This window comes from Lynx rufus, unplaced genomic scaffold (genome assembly GCF_022079265.1).
Source record: "Lynx rufus isolate CCGP_SWC_20201006 ecotype Redwood Valley unplaced genomic scaffold, mLynRuf1.p SCAF_8, whole genome shotgun sequence".
NCBI classification, from domain to species: Eukaryota; Metazoa; Chordata; class Mammalia; order Carnivora; family Felidae; genus Lynx; species Lynx rufus.
This window is the reverse complement of record NW_025814896.1, coordinates 31,173,443-31,184,473: the sequence shown is the minus strand read 5'-3', so window position 1 is coordinate 31,184,473 and position 11,031 is coordinate 31,173,443.

Sequence of the window (11,031 nt, the reverse complement as noted above, 5' to 3'; positions counted from 1 at the left end):
AGACGCGTTCTGTTTATTATTATTCCTGTTCGCATTATTCCTGCTAAGAAATTAGGTAGAGATTTGTCTCATGTAAAAGATGGTCAGGGATGAAGTGATAGAAGGATGGGAGTTAAGGTTTGGGGAACCATCTAAATTATAACCCCGAACTGGGTCACTTTTAAAGTGAAATGGGCACCAGTATTAATTAAGCAGGTCAGTGGGCATAAACCAAGACTGCTGGGAAAAATGGGACATCTAGTCCCCTTTTTATGGGCAAGAGGCCCCACTAAGTTTGTAAGAAAGGAGGTTATAAACTGAGACACCCATTGGAAACAGGATTTGGATTACATACCCCTACCCCAGGGTGGATCACTTAAGTGGGAGGGGACAAGTGGGCAGGAAGGGGAGAAGTCAGAGACTACAGGGATGTGGAACAGTGCCTCGTGATGTTTATGTGAATGAGTGATGTTTATGTGAATGTGGGAGGTAAGTTGAAAGGTCAGCTGGGATGGGAAATGATAGGTCTGGAAAACATGGATGGCCATCCCTTGGGATGATTCAGTAACAGAGAGCTGGACTTCGGCCAGTTAGAAAGGAACATTAGGCAAAAATGCTATGGCCATTTTCTATCCATCCAGTCTTACGTAATGATTAGGACGACAGTACTTTTAGAGCCTTAGCTTCTTCCTTTGGAGATGGCTTATTGCCAGGTAGACTGGGAGCAGTGAGGCATCTCTCTGAGTCATAGCTGGGCTGGAGCCTGGAGTGAGGTGACCAGATCAGACTGGGCAAGGGGCTGGCTTCCCCCTGGCAGGAGGGACTCTGGAAAGCTTGGTTAGAAGACCCTAAAACTCGGTTGTTGTTTTTTTTCCTCCAAAGAATCCTGTGTCTGCTGGCCACATGCTCTCCCAGCAAGAAAGGGCTCAAAGGCAGAAGATTTCTTAAGGGGATTAGGGAACCAAAAGCAATTGCCCTATGTCCTATTCTGGCTATAATTGCTATGTAGCAACCACCCATAAAACTTAGTGGTTTAAAACAACCACCAGTTTCTTATGCCCATGGATGCTTGTTGGCCAAGGAGGTGAACAGGCACAGTGGGGACTTGGCTTCTCCCATGATGTCTGGGGCCATTGTAGACTCAAAGTCTCAGGGAGACTTGATAGCTGGAGGTTGGAATCACCGAAAGGCTCTTTCACTTGCATGGCTGGCACAGGAGCGGAAGACTGGAAAATCAGGTGTGCTTATCAGAATGCCTATGCATGGCTTCTCCACATGGCCTGGCTTCCCCCCAGCATACTGGTCTCAGGTTTGAAAGAATTCTTACATGGCTTCTTAGGACATGAGAGTTCCAGAGATGGCATGGAACCTGACTTGCAGCTTTCAACCTAGTCTTGGAAATCACGTAACCTCACTTCCGCGGGACCCTATCGACCAAAGTAGTCACAGGTCCATCCAGATTCAAGGGGAGGGGACATAGACCCCCTTGGGAGTATGGAGGAGGAGTAGCAAAGAATTTGTGGCCATTTTTTTTTCATAGTTCAATACATTTTTAATATCTGATTTTTCTTTCCAAAGGCAATGTTTGCCAATTGGGCAGTTGTCTTTTTATTTTTTAATTTATATATATATATATATATATATATATATATATATTTAATGTTTATTTATTTTTGAGACAGAGAGAGACAGAGCATGAACGGGGGAGGGTCAGAGAGAGAGGGAGACACAGAATCTGAAGCAGGCTCCAGGCTCTGAGCTGTCAGCACAGAGCCCGACGCGGGGCTCGAACCCACGGACCGTAGGATCATGACCTGAGCCAAAGTCGGACGCTCAACCGACTGAGCCACCCAGGCACCCCTTTAATTTATATTTACATTTTAGTTAATATACAGTGAAAGACTGGTTTCAGGAGTAGACTTCAGTGATACATCACTTTCATGCAACACCCAGGGCTCCTCACAAGTGCCCTCTTTAATACCCATCACCCATCTTACCTCCCTCACCCACTTACCTCCATCAACCCTCAGTTTGTTCTTTATCCTTGTTTGTTTGTTTGTTTAATTTTTGGACTTTCTCCATAGTTTGGCTATTGTTGATAATGCTGCTGTAAATATCAGGGTGCGCACACCCCTTTGAAACTATATATTTTTATCCTTTGGGTAAATACCAAGTCGTACAATTGCTGAATCATAGGGTAGTTCTATTTTTAATTTTTTTGAGGAACCTCCATACTGTTCTCCAGAGTGGCTGCACCAGTTTGCATTCCCGTCAGTGGTGCAAGAGGGTCCCCCTTTTCCTGCAACTTCACCAACAGCTGTTGTTTCTTGTGTTGTTAAATTTAGCCATTCCAACAAGTGTAAAGTGGTATCTCATTGTGGTTTTGATTTGTAGTTGCCTGATAATGAGTGATATTGAGCATCTTTTCATGTGTCTGTTATGTCTGGATGTCTTCTTTGGCAAAGTGTCTATTCATGTTTTCTGCCCATTTGTTAACTGGGTTATTTGTCTTTAAAATAAATTACTAGTGGGGCGCCTGGGTGGCGCAGTCGGTTAAGCGTCCGACTTCAGCCAGGTCACGATCTCACGGTCCGTGAGTTCGAGCCCCGCGTCAGGCTCTGGGCTGATGGCTCAGAGCCTGGAGCCTGTTTCTGATTCTGTGTCTCCCTCTCTCTCTGCCCCTCCCCTGTTCATGCTCTGTGTCTCTCTGTCCCAAAAATAAATAAACGTTGAAAAAAAAAATTAAAATAAATTACTAGTAAGTGTTTCCTATAGCTTTTGAGACCACATGGCAGTAGTTACCAGTTAGCTCATCTGATTCAGAGTTCAAAGTCCATGACTGTGACCTTATTTATGATCCTAAGAATGAACCACAGGCCAAGAACTAGTTGACTTTTGGGTCTTTTTTTTTTTTTTCCAATATATGAAATTTATTGTCAAATTGGTTTCCATACAACACCCAGTGCTCATCCCAAAAGGTGCCCTCCTCAATACCCATCACCCACCCTCCCCTCCCTCCCACCCCCCATCAACCCTCAGTTTGTTCACAGTTTTTAAGAGTCTCTTATGCTTTGGCTCTCTCCCACTCTAACCTCTTTTTTTTTTTTTTTTTCCTTCCCCTCCCCCATGGGTTTCTGTTAAGTTTCTCAGGATCCACATAAGAGTGAAACCATATGGTATCTGTCTTTCTCTGTGTGGCTTATTTCACTTAGCATCACACTCTCCAGTTCCATCCATGTTGCTGCAAATGGCCATATTTCATTCTTTCTCATTGCCACGTAGTACTCCATTGTGTATATAAACCACAATTTCTTTATCCATTCATCAGTTGATGGACATCTAGGCTCTTTCCACAATTTGGCTATTGTTGAAAGTGCTGCTATAAACATTGGGGTACAAGTGCCCCTATGCATCAGTACTCCTGTATCCCTTGGGTAAATTCCTAGCAGTGCTACTCGTGGGTCATAGGGTAGGTCTATTTTTAATTTTTTGAGGAACCTCCACACTGTTTTCCAGAGTGGCTGTACCAGTTTGCATTCCCACCAACAGTGCAAGAGGGTTCCCGTTTCTCCACATCCTCTCCAGCATCTGTAGTCTCCTGATTTGTTCATTTTGGCCACTCTAACTGGCATGAGGTGATATCTGAGTGTGGTTTTGATTTGTATTTCCCTGATGAGGAGAGACGTTGAGCATCTTTTCATGTGCTTGTTAGCCATCTGGATGTCCTCTTTAGAGAAGTGTCTATTCATGTTTTCTGCCCATTTCTTCACTGGATGATTTGTTTTTCGGGTGTGGAGTTTGGTGAGCTCTTTATAGATTTTGGATACTAGTGTCGCCATTTTTTAAAACTGCCATAATAGAGTTGGTGGTCTGGCCTATAAGATTCTTAGGGGCTCTCATTGACCTCATGAACAGCACTACGGGTAGGCAGCCCACAGGAGGAAGCTTTTACAAATGGCCCTACATCATTCTTTATCCCAACCTCATTCACAATTGCCTCCCCCATCATGGCAACTACCATACCCCATTATGAACAAGAAAGGCGATTTTCTAGATTGGTGGGGAGTGGAGTTCAAGCTCTGTTCTCTAGGGCTTCATCTTGTGGCCTCTCGGGCACCTGCTGTGCTGAAGTTCACAGCACTGTCAAGTCATTTTTGAGAATCTTCCTTTGCACCCCATCTGTCCTGGCTCCAAGGTATTGTCAATGTCATATAGATCCTTCTCAGCAAATATGAAGAAGCTAAGGAAGTCAAAGTCTAAATTCACTTATTTGCAAAAGGAGAATTATTTCATTCAACGACCAACTTATAGAGCACCTAGTGTGAATTATACAGTTACAGTGTGTGACCTCAGACATCAAAGGGGAGCACGGGGAGCCACATAGAAAGTGATCAAGTCGTGCAGGACCTAAGAGCCCATGACGAGGTATTTAGATTTTAATTAGATGTGACAGGAAGCCCTTGGAGATTAAGCAGGGAAATGATATGATCTGATTTAAGTTCTTAAAAGACCACTCTGGTTGTTGTGTGAGGTCTCAGGGGGGAAAGTGGAAACAGGGCCTGGAAGGTGGCTCTTGTCGTGGTCCAAGGGAGATAAAATGGTGGTTTGATCTAGGGCAGTAGTAGAGGAGGTGCTTTTATCTGACATGGTAAAAAATGGACAAAGACCAAGTTTTAGAGGGCCCAGGTGTTAGAGAAGTTCCTTCCATGTCAGATACGGTGAATTTGAGATGCCTGTGTCACCCCCAGATGGATACGCCTGGGGATTCTGGAGTTTGGGTGGGTTGGTGCTGAAGATGTGCATTTAGAAGTTGTCAGTAGGTAGATCATTAGCAAAGTCACAGGCTTGGATAACATCAAGGGAGAAGGTGTGGCCAGGGAAAAGAAAAGGAATCCGCTCTGAACTGCCAAGAACTCTGGAAGTTTTCGATCAGCAGTTCTCCGTGGTTAGCGTGAGTCACCTAGAGGACTGGATAAAACACAGGTCCCTGGGTCCCACCCTGGAGATTCTGATCAGTAGATGTGGGATGGGGTCCAAGGATCTTTGTTTCTCACAGGTTCCCAGGTGCTGGTGCTGCACCACACTTGGAACTAGAGAGATCGTAGCTGACAAGATAGACTGAGGAGTGAGAGCCAGTGAGGCAGAAGGAAATCAAGAAGGTCCCAGAAGCTGAGAGAGGAGAGTATTTCAAGAAGGCAGGAGTCAGCTGCTGTGACCAAATAGAGTGGCAACAGGAAAGAGCTCGCTGGATTTGGTGACATAAAAGTCGTTACTGGGGACTTGATGGGAGCAGTTTTGACAGAGTGATGGGGACAGAAGTAAACTAAAGAGGGAATGAAAGTCACAGGCATAAAAGGCACAGCACAGAGAATGTAGTCAGTGGCCTTGTAATGGCATTGGGGGGTGACAGATGTAGCTACGCTCCTGATGAGCACAGCATGACATATGGACTCGTCAGATCGCTCTGTGTACGCCTGAAACGAACGTAACATGTGTCAGCTCTACTTCAATAATAATAATAAAAAAAAGGTTTTTATTTTTTTTAATTAAAAAAAAATTTTTTTTTAACGTTTATTCATTATTGAGAGACAGACACAGGATGTGAGCAGGGAGGGGTAGAGAGAGAGGGAGACACAGAATCTGAAGCGGGCTTCAGGCTCCGAGCTGTCAGCACAGAGCCCGTCGAGGGGCTCGAACTCATGAACCGTGAGATCATGACCTGAGCCGAAGTCGGTTGCCCAACCGACGGAGCCACCCAGGCGCCCCCCAAAAAAGGTTTTTAATTAAAGGTGAGGGGATGAGATTTTTGGGTCTGGGGTTAAGGTTTTGTGGAAGGCCCTGCCCGTGTTCTGATGGCATCTCTCCCTGTGTCCCCTGGGGCCGTGGTCCTACTGGGCCACTGCCCCTTTTTTAATCGAAGCTCTGCTCAGGCAGTTCCCTCAGCCCCAAATTCCTTCACCACCTCTGCTGTGGGGTTCTAGCTCAGATGGGTCCCCTTCTGTGGAATCTTCCCGTGTCTGCCCCCCACCCTGCCAAACTCAACTGCCTTCCTCCTGCCCCAGCAGTGACTGGTTTGGGCCATCCAGCCCCACTTTGAACTGCCCTGGTATTTCTCTGAAATCAAGTTCAACTTGATTTCTCTGTCTGTCTTTAGGAAAGTTGTAAATTCCTTGAGAGGAGAGCCTCAGGACCTTACAGAAGGAAACTCAGCTGAACTTGAACGTCATCCTGAGTGTTACCCTCTCCCATTTCCTCTGATGGCTCTGGTTCTCATTCCCCCCTGACTCCAACAGAATTTTCTGTTCTCTCTTTCTGTCTAGCCATGTGTGAGGTATCCCAGCTACCCAAACCAACGCTTTGTGTCACCTAGTATCCTTGCCACACTCGGGTCCTTCACTTGCTTTGTTCTGCATCACAGATTCGGCAGAATCAACTGTCTGATTTTGTCAGCATTTCATTGTCTCCCACCCCAGGCCTGGCTTCTGACTCGTTCCTTTGTTCTGGAAACTGGAGACTTCCTGTGTTTCTACTGGCAGTTCCTTCCCCATTGGTAATCTTTCTCGTCACCGGTTAAAATAATTCTAACATCCAATTTCTTTTTTTTTATTTTATTTTATTTTATTTATTTATTTTTTTAAATTTTTTTTTTCAACCTTTTTATTTATTTTTGGGACTGAGAGAGACAGAGCATGAACGGGGGAGGGGCAGAGAGAGAGGGAGACACAGAATCGGAAACAGGCTCCAGGCTCCGAGCCATCAGCCCAGAGCCTGACGCGGGGCTCGAACTCACGACCGCGAGATCGTGACCTGGCTGAAGTCGGACGCTTAACCGACTGCGCCACCCAGGCGCCCCTCTAACATCCAATTTCAATGTGTGTGTGTGTGTGTGTGTGTGTGTGTGTGTTTAGTGGGTGGGTGGGGGTGGGTGTTTTCCTGCCACCACCAAGCAATTCTCTAACCCCACCAGGAAGTCCTATAGTTCAACTTGATTCTGACACAGTCTGCCTGGAGATCACGGCAGGTCCCCCAGGTTAAGGGCTCTGTCCTGCAGGAATGACCGCTCCCTCCAACCCCCGCCCTTCAGATGCCAGCTGCAAGTCCGGTTGTCCCCTGAGCTTCTGACTGACCGCTACAGACAACAGGTCCCAACCATCCCCTTGCTGGAATGGTCACAGAACTCACGGTAACATTTTACTTGCGAGATCACAGTTTATTATAAAAGGATATCACCCAGGAACAGCCAGGCGGAAGCGATGCATAGGACAAGATTTGGGGAAGGGTGTGGGGCTTCCATGCTCTGAACGCACCACTTTCCCCAGATATCCATGCGTTCACCAACCCGGAAGCTCTCTGAACCCGGTTCTTTGGGGGTGTGATGGAGGCTTCATTAAGTAGGGATGGCATTAAATCACTGGCCGATGGTGATCATTCAACATCCCAACCTTGCCCCCCGTTGCCCTTCTCTCTCAGAAAATTTTAAGGGCTTTGGGGGCTGTGAGCCAGGATCTGTGAATGAAGGCCAGATGTATATTGCTTTTAAATCTGAGGTTGCACTGATGGAGAGGCGGTTTCCAAATATATTTTGAGCGCTCTAAACTTTTACTGACATTCAAGACCTTCAGCTCTAAGTGGGGGCGGGCAGCGAAAATAAAGAAGCATTTATATGCATTACTGGGTATTTACCCCCCCAAACACAAAAACGCTGAGTCAAAGGGGTATGTGTAGCTCTATATTTATAGCAGCTTTATTTATTTATTTATTTATTTATTTACACCCAAGGTAATTAGCATATAGTGCAGCAATGATTTCAGAAGTAGATTTCAGTGATTCATCCCCTACGGATACCACCCAGTGCTCATCCCAACAAGTGTCTCCCTTAATGCCCCTTGCCCATTTAGCCCATCCCCCCACCCACAACCCCTCCAGGAACCCTCAGTTTGTTCTCTGTATTTAAGAACTTCTTATGTTTTGTCCCCTTCCCTGTTTTTGTATTATTTTTGCTTCCCTTCCCTTATGTTCATCTGTTTTGTATCGTATATTCCTCATATGAGTGAAGTCATATGATACTTACCTTTCTCTGACTGACATATATTTATGTATTTATTTTAAATGTTTATTTATTATTTTTGAGAGGGAGAAATAGAGACACAGAATGTGAGCGGGGGAGGGGCAGAGAGAGAGGGAGACACAGAATCTGACTGAAGCAGGCTCCAGGCTCTGAGCTGTCAACATAGAGCCCGATGCGGGGCTCAAACTCACGAACCGTGAGATCATGACCTGAGTCGAGGTCGGACCCTTAACCGACTGAGCCACCCAGGTGCTCCTCTGACTGACTAATTTAGCTTTGCAAAATACCCTCTAGTTCCATCCACGTAGCTCCAAATGGCAAGATTTCATTTCTTTTTGATTACCGAGTAATACTCCATTTTATATGTATACACATCTTCTTTATCCATTTATCCGTCAATGGACATTTGGGCTCTTTCCATACTTTGACTATTGTCGATAGTGCTGCTATACACATTGGGGTGTATGTGCCCCTTTGAAACAGCACACCTGTATCCCTTGGATAAATGCCTAGTAGTGCAATTGCTGGGTCATAGGGTAATTTTATTTTTAATTTTTTGAGGAACCTCCATACTGTTTTCCAGAGTGGCTGCGCCAGTTTGCATTCCCACCACCAGTGCAAAAGCGATCCTCTTTCTCCGCATCCTCGCCAACATCTGTTGTTGCCTGAGTCGTTCACGTTAGCCATTCTGACGGGGGTGAGGTGGTATCTTGGTGTGGTTTTCATTTGTATTTCCCTGATGAGGAGTGACGTGGAGCATTTTTTCATGTGTCTCTTAGCCACCTGGATGTCTTCTTTGGAGAAGCGTCTATTCATGTCTTTTGCCCGTTATAGCAGCGTTATTTATGATAGCCAAGATATGGAGGCAGCCCAAGTGCCCATTGATAGACGAATGGATGAAGAAGATGTGGTAGGAGCTGGGAAAATGGCAGAGTAGGAGGACCCTAAGCTCACCCCATCCCATGTGTGCAACTAGATGTCATCCACGAGCAATCTGAAGACAGGCAGAACAAACTCCACAACCAAATAGAGAGAAGAAGCTGCATTTGAAGAGTTAGGAAGGGCACAAAGGCAGTGGGAGGCTGCTCATAGGAGGGAGGGAGACGCGCCCACAGAGAGGGCAGAGAAAAGGGCCCTCATGCCAGGAAGCCCACTTGGGGAAGACAAATCTCCATAATATTTGGCTTAGAAAACCAGAGAGGCTGGGGGTGCCTGGGTGGCTCAGTGGGTTGAACGTCTGACTTCGGTTCAGGTCATGATCTCACGGTTTATGGGTTCGAGCCCTGCGTGGGGCTCTGTGCTAACAGCTCGGAGCCTGGAGCCTGCTTAAGACTCTGTCTCTCTCTCTCTCTCTCTCTCTCTCTCTCTGCCCCTCCCCCGCTCACACTCTGTCTCTCTCTCAAAAATAAATAAACATTAAAAAAAATTAAAAGAAAAGAAAACCAGAGAGGCCGAGTTCTGTGAGTTTGTATCAGCAGTGGGACTTTAAGCCTGGAGCTTTAAGAGTCAGCTGACTCGGCACTGGGCTAGCAGGGAGGGTGAGCTGACGGCTGGGTTGCTGCCCTTAAAGAGAGAGCAGCTTGCATGGAGAGGCGACTTAAAACGGCAGTTAACGCTGCCAGGGGCAAACAGGAGACAGATCTGTTCGTACTGATTTCAGAGCGTGTTAAGGGACTTCTCTGGAAATGAGGGTGCCAGCGGGCACTATTTTCTCCTCCCACTCCCCAGCATAAGCACAGACACGTCTGTAGGAGACCGGGCGGCACAGACACCTGATACCTAACCTGCTGGCAGTGCATCCTGCCTACAAGGTCTCCTGAGGACTCACTCTCTCTAAGTCTCGGCTCAGGGAAAATTATTTTAAAGCCACATGAACCCTATCCAGCCACGGTGCACAGGCCACCGTGCTGTGCGTGCCACACCCGGCTGTGGCCCCAAAAGACATCTTGCTGCCCAGCCCCCAGCTGCTCCCAGGCTTCAGGGGATCCAGCCAAGGACTAGCGGTCCAGCACAAGTTTTGCTAACATTACCACCCAGCCTCCAAGCTCCCTTGCCAGCATGCCTTCTCAGAGCTGGCCTGCTCGGATCTCGCTAATGCCAGAGAGCAGGTACAGCTCACAGCAGGCGGGGAGTCAGAGCAGACAGTGAAAGGAAAAGCGACTCAGACACAAAAGCAGGGTATACACAATACACATAGGATACTCTCCCAAAGTGCCAGGTTTCGGTGAATAGGGGACACTGCGTGGCACGGCCCTCCGGGACCTCTTCTTCCTAAAGTCACTACTTGCAAGAGCAGAAGACAGAGCTGACTTTCCTAATAACAGAAACAGACACAGAGAGGCAGACAAAATGAGGAGACAGGGAATATGTCCCAGATGAAAGAACAAGACACAATCACAGCGAGAGATCTAAATGAAATGAATGCAAGTAATACGTCTGATAAGAATGTAAAGCAATGACCATAAAGACGCTTTTTGGACTTGAGAAAAGAGTGGAGGACCTGAGTGAGACCCTTAACAGAGAGATCAAAAATAACATATCAGGGGGCGCCTGGGTGGCTCAGTTGGTTAAGCGTCCGACTTCGGCCCAGGTCATGCTCTCGTGGTCCGTGAGTTCGAGCCCCACGATGGGCTCTATGCTGACAGCTCAGAGCCTGGAGCTTGCTTCGGATTCTGTGTCTCCCTCTCTCTCTGACCCTCCCCTGTTCATGCTCTGTCTCTGTCTCAAAAATAAATAAACATTAAAAAAAATTTTTTAAAATAACATATCAGAAATGAAGAGCTCAATAAATGAAATTAAAAGTTTACTAGATGGAATAAATAAATAGTAGATTATAGGAAGCAGATGAGCATATTAGGGACCTGGAAGATAGAGTAATTGAAAACAATGAGCAGGTGAGAGACAAGCAAATACTGCAGAATGAGAATAGACTTAGGGAACTTAGTGACTCCACTAAGCATAATAACATTCACATTATAGGGATC